Here is a 6826-nt window from a genome sequence, read left to right as displayed (position 1 = left end):
CGACACTGTTTGCGACATATCAGTGGGCCAGCAATATCTACTTTGGTTCATGTGCTTTTAGCGCACAGTACAGATGCAGTATGAAAGACGAATACTGCGGTACAGTCATTGAATCTTTGAATTTCTATGGCTGACAGTTGCATTGCATTGATATTATTGCTAAAAATTTTCTCTTGTGGACGAGCTTTCTGCATTGCAACTGCTCCTAATCAATACCGTTGGTACACAAGCCGAGCTAAATTTGATGTTGTTGATAGAAATCGCTGACAAAGTCCCTCTGAACAGAGGGTTATGCACAACATGCTGCATTAGATTGCAAAATATACCTGCTACGATGCGTGAATAACGTAACAAAACATACTCGGTGGACACGAAACCGAAGAGCTTATCGGTGAGATTGTAATTTCATTACTTATGTATGTCTCAGAAAAAAAACGGCCGTGGCTTAGCTTGGTTAAGCCTGGTGATTGCGAAGCAATAGTGTCCGTAGCGCCCCTGGTGAGAGGAGCGGGAGTTAGGCCGCCGTTGGTGGCTACCGCCTCGCCTCGCGACGGCGTGAGATGGGGCCCTGTTTTTACACAGCTGGTGTGACGTCACTCTAGGTCACGTGGTGTGACGTCACGCAGCGAGGTCACGCTAAAGGTCAATGGTGCCTACCACCGCCTCGCCACGGAACAGGCTGAAGTGCGACCTAAAGTAGTATTGCTTCGCAATAAAAAAAAAAAGAACGCTCCATGGGTTCCGATCAAGTTTAAAAAAAAGCCACCACTCCTATTTTAGATTTTCGAAGCTTTATGGCGCTGTAATGTTGAACACGAGTTCACACATTTTCCGATTGGTTACAATGGGGAAGATAAAGGTGGGTAGGCAAGGTGGAAGCGCAGGTATAGTGGCGCGTTGGAGAATAAGTGCCAGCTGTAGTAAACCTATAGCGCCCTTTGCATCAAAGTAATCAGTTTTGAGGGTGCACAGAGATGCCAAGATTTTATAAAATACCCCACAGACGATAGAGCTCCCAAGTACAGAACTCTGCGTTGTGACTAATTCAACCGGTACAACTGTTTCTTTAAAGGGCACGTTGAGCACGTAGGAATATTCATGCCACGTGTGCCAGTAGCCAAAAACAAGGTACTTCGAACTTGAATTGAATCACCTATAACGCGTGGATGAGGGGCGAGGTACAAGGATGCGAAAACGTTTCGTATTTAGCCTACATAAAGGAATTTCTATCTATGCGGTCAAGTATTTTTTTTTCGGTTCTTTTCCGTATTAATCAAACGTCTCATAGACTATCATCGCTTTACAGAAATGGGCATGCTCTTATATATGTTCACCGCAGTTCACTGTTAGCTATTTTTACGTTCGTAATACAGTTCGTTTCATTAAAGCCTATCAATTGTTTGGAATTCTTTTTAATCCTCCTCTCTACATGCCAACCTTATCGGTTGACAATGTTCATCACCATCGCGAACTCATTCATCATCATTCGTGGTATTCATAGCCACAGCCAACACTTAAACTCATAAATCAAAGCGCTTTATTCGTCGAGAGTAGAAATATGCTTCCGTCTTGTCACTACTAAGAGCTTTATTATTTTATTATTGCCTGTAACATACGATATCTCCTCCGAAGCTGACTTTGATGTTTCGCCGCTGTTATTGAGTGTGATTAAAAACAAGCATTAAAAACAAAAACAAAAATGAGGAAGTTTGGGCTTTTCCGTTGGGTAAGATTGGATAGTTGGGTAAATTGTTCGTCTCGGTTTCAGCGATTATCACAAAAATTTGCTGCGTATTGTCACGCGTACATTGTCTTGCTTTCTGCAGGTGACAGTTTTTTTACTTAGTTATCATTGTTATCACGTTCTCGGTTGGCGCAAAACGCGCCAATTGTATCTGAAATTTCTTATATTTTGTCCCTCGCGTTGAAAATGATTCGCCAAATCGACAGAAATACTGTTGACCATTTTCAAAATGTGCGCAAGCACCATCCAATTACTCTTGGTAGTGCGGTGGCGGATGCACGAAAAACGGACCGACTTGGCCTCTAAGCTCATACTTGTCGAACGTCGACTGTGCTCGTTGCTACCGTTCTGGACAAAAATTGGGCACACAACAAATGCTGGTGTTTTGCATTACAAAACCATTATGTAATTGTAATTCACGCCTTTGTGGAGGACTACAGATTAGTTTTGGCCATCTTCGTTTATTTAAAGTGCACGGAAATTTAAGTAGATGAGCGTTTTCACATTTCGCCTACATTGAAATACGGCCGCTGCGGCCAACGTGGAACCCACAAAAGAATAGAAAAAATAGGTTTTTAGATCACGGCTATGGCACTGTCTGGTCATTTACCCTCACTGCAACGCGATATTACGCAAATGCAAGGGAGAGAAAAGTTGCAAAGAAAGGCACGGAAGTTAACCAGAGGTAGTTCCGGTTCCCTAACCTGCGGGGGGGGGGGGGGGGGGGGGGCGGGGAGTATGCGTAAAAGAAAGAGAGAGTGGAAGGGCAAGAGAGAGAGCGAAAGAGAGACAATCACAGACAAACCGCGTATACTACAGAGCGTAATGGAAAATTTAGCATGCTGTATGGGACACATTTCTATTATTTTATGAAACGTTTTTAGTCACGGCACTTTTAGTAGGTTCTGTTGCTATGTGCGAATTTTATCTAAACTTTAAGATTGTAATGTAGATATTATAAAATAACTAATTGCAGAGTGGCCATTTAATTGAGTAGGTAGAGTCAAATATTTATTGCCTTGAAATGATAACTAATAAAAATGGGACCGTAGTAGCAGTACGCTGGACAAGCAATATTTATTGCACATCTCATGATCTAAAATATTAACACTTCAAGGTTAAATTTTTTATAAGAATGTAACATCAAGATTGTTTCATATATAACATGCTTGCTATTTCAAATACAGTGTCTTACAATTGGCATAAGTTGAACTATAATATGTCAATTATTTTCATTGAAAGGCGCAGCTAGAATTAAAAAATGCAGACATATCATTTTGATCACTGCTATGTTACTTCTATGTTACCGCGTCTACCAAAAGAGTAAAAAGGATACTATTACTACGTACTACTGCTTTTTCCGCCTCGTTCTAATATCGAAGAGCTACAGACTGGAACGGCCTTTCTCAGGACATCGCCATCATCGCTTCAACATCTACTATTCAAGATTGTGTTAGCGATCATCTTTAATCCTAATTAAGCTTCCTTGCTTGTTCGTTATATAAATAAATAACCCACACCTCATGAAATGCACCCCAGAAAGGGGCCTCTAAGGTAATAAAACTGAACTGAACTGAATGGAGAATATGTGTCATTTCTTGCATTCTTTTCACCGCCACCAAAGCCTTTCTTGAGGTTCCTATTTTTCGTCATTATTTGCTCTTTGCGGAACACCGGAGCTCTGCTTCGTCAACCCATGTCTTATCATGACAGCTGAGAGAAATTTCGTAGAATACACCTGGTTGGATCCCAAATTCACTTAAAACATGAATTCTTGCTGCGTTTTCGTTATTATCCAAATGGCACGCGTATTGTTTTCCTGGAACGACGTAAAGGAATGCACTGGTAGCATCGGCCGGATATAGACAAAACAGACAGGCTGACGCAACACAGAACAACCCGCTTACTATAAATTGCTATAGCAGCTAACGTACACGTGATAAATTGAATATGTAGTGTATTCCATCAAGCAAACATGTGGTGGTTTTAAGTGCCACAACTAACATATTATTACGATATCATCGAGAGATGCTCAAGAGACGAGCCGCCGCGAGAACGACGAAAAAGTTTGTCTGTGCCCTTGGCGCGAGCGAGGGTAGACCTGGCTGCCTGGCTCCAGTGTAAATAGCCTCTTTCTGTAACAATATGATTATGAGGTAAGCCATAGCCGGGCTCCGGAATAATTTTGACTGCCTGGGCTTTTTTTGACGTGCACGCTACATGTATGCGCTGTACACGGGTGCTTTTGCATTTCGCCCCCATTGAAATGCAGCCGAAATATGATCACGCGTCCCCGGGGCTTGACAGCGCAACGCTGAAGTAGTTGCACTACCAGCCCACCAAGGCGGGTAAGGTAAATATATACGTCGTGCAAAACAGTTCAGAGGCTATTTACATATAACCTATGCCTACTTAAGTACCAGAATGCACAGCTCTTGGTGGCATTTTTAAATGGTTTGGAATGTTCGTCAAATCCCGTTTTACTCACCTTTTCCTCGGGCGGTGTGTAGTTACGTTTCTGGTGCTAAAACAAAAATATTTTTGTAGGTTCTGCGACTACGTTCAGCAAGACAAGGAAGGAAAGGTGCATGTGGTCTCATTTTCGCAACCAATTTTATCGAATGCGTGAAACCTCGTTGGAATTATTCAGTGCTTAGTCTTCACATTCAGGCGCGACTAAGCATGGAATTCCCTCGTGGATGCTGTCAAAATTAGACATGGAAAAGAGTGTAAATGTTTTAATGAGTGCAAAGCTTCTTCAGTAGTTTCGGAGTTCGGTGAGCTATAATAATTGGCACTTGCATTATTTGTTCAAATATGCTATTGCTGAAATTTGGCCAGGCATTATATGTGCTCTGGAGCCTAAGTTTTCAACACCGTTTTTACAGCCGTGCAGCACTAAACTGCAGGTGACCTACATCCTATAATCTAATTTGCACGGTCACAACTATTAGGTACAATTTCTATCGAAATGGCGTCAGTTATTGGTGACGTTGAAGGACACCCACGAACAGACAGACAGACAGACAGACAGACAGACAGACAGACAGACAGACAGACAGACAGACAGACAGACAGACAGACAGACAGACAGACAGACAGACAGACAGACAGACAGACAGACAGACAGACAGACAGACAGACAGACAGACAGACAGACAGACAGACAGACAGACAGACAGACAGACAGACAGACAGACAGACAGACAGACAGACAGACAGACAGACAGACAGACAGACAGACAGACAGACAGACAGACAGACAGACAGACAGACAGACAGACAGACAGACAGACAGACAGACAGACAGACAGACAGACAGACAGACAGACAGACAGACAGACAGACAGACAGACAGACAGACAGACAGACAGACAGACAGACAGACAGACAGACAGACAGACAGACAGACAGACAGACAGACAGACAGACAGACAGACAGACAGACAGACAGACAGACAGACAGACAGACAGACAGACAGACAGACAGACAGACAGACAGACAGACAGACAGACAGACAGACATCATAACTGCAGTCTTTCGACCCTCTCTTATCCCAGACTTAACCAACAACAGTATACAGCAGATGAGGATAGACAGAATAACAACAATGAGGTCTCGTGCAAAGTTGTAAAGGAGCTGTATCCGTATCGAGTAAACAAATTTTAACACATGACTTCTGCCCATGTAGGAAAAAATAATGGAGTGTGATCTCATGCTTTACCAAACAGGAGTTGTATTTCTATTATGAACTGCGATACCGTTTCGTCGCCACGTGGCATTAGTGCATGCTTTCGTTTAATTTTTGATGCGATAGCAATTATATGGGCTCTCCAGGCGCATTTCTGCCGTCGCCGTGAAATTCTGTATGAGTGAAAGCGTGTGAGGGGGAGCCGGCGAATGCGGTTCAATATCGCGTGCGCGAGCGAGGAACACGGCCCGTATGCGTGCCTTCTCCTGTGGCTGCCACAGTGCTTCGATGTCCTCCTCACACGCCACTCCGTGCACAGTGGAGAAAACCACGGCGTCTACTACGGCGTTGGCCACGCGAATCCCGAACGCCGTATTAAACACCATTGGCGGACACTGTAGGGACGCGTTGCCGGAGCTCGTGTGCCTTGAAAGCGGTCTGTGACGTGGCTAAAATGCGCACCCACGCGGGCCTCATCTCAAAGCGATCTGCGACATTTGAAGAGTGGGCGTAGTGCCGGTAGCTGCGTATGCAATGTGCTTTCGACGGTTCGTTCACGCTGAAGCGAGATATGTATCAAGGTCAATTCGCATGCTGCTGCTGCGATTCCTCACTCCAGAACTTTCACAGCGAGATTCTGCGCTCATCGTAGCGAGATGTGTTCATGTTTATCTGTGCGCGCGCGACACCGTGCTGGTAAATTTAGTTAAAATACGTCTACGGGCTAGTTGGTTTGAATCCATGATAGAATGTGTAAGCGCGACTGAACAAGGACATAGAAGGAAGCAGACATACATGACTGCGCTGTCTCCGTGTGTCTGTTTATTTCTGCGTCCTCGTTGAGTCACGCTTACATATTCTATCATTGGTACTTTATTTAGTAAGGGAATGTTTAGAAGTTTACACAGCCGATAAAACTGCTATCCTTACTTCGTAAAGCTATCTACTAACATCCTATCCCAATCGGTGTTTCGCCTTGCGGGCGGAAGTGCGAATTCTTTTGTTCCGTTGAACGTTAACAGGGTGTCTGTGAAGTTGACATTTCCAAATTCCCTGAGTTTTCCAGGTTTTCCCTGAGCACCTTTGCAAAATTCCCTGAATAAGCCAGAACTTTGTTTTATATCAAGACAGGCTGACACCTTGTTGCCCGATGCTGTCATTCTCAATAAGAATGTTGAAACAAAAAAATGACATAATCTAGTTTGAATAGTAAGGAGTAATATCTATTTTATTTAAAAAGAAAACAGAAGCAAGGTGTTAGTAAAATGCACAGCGAAAAAAAATTATAATACCCATTCCAAATTGAGTCTAACCTCGCAAAATACGAATGAAAAGGAGATGCATACATAAGTAAATATTGTTGAATATGAGCTATTTCTATCAACTGATA

Source organism: Dermacentor andersoni, chromosome 4, assembly GCF_023375885.2.
Source record: "Dermacentor andersoni chromosome 4, qqDerAnde1_hic_scaffold, whole genome shotgun sequence".
Classification (NCBI taxonomy): domain Eukaryota; kingdom Metazoa; phylum Arthropoda; class Arachnida; order Ixodida; family Ixodidae; genus Dermacentor; species Dermacentor andersoni.
Note: the sequence above shows the minus strand (reverse complement) of the source record.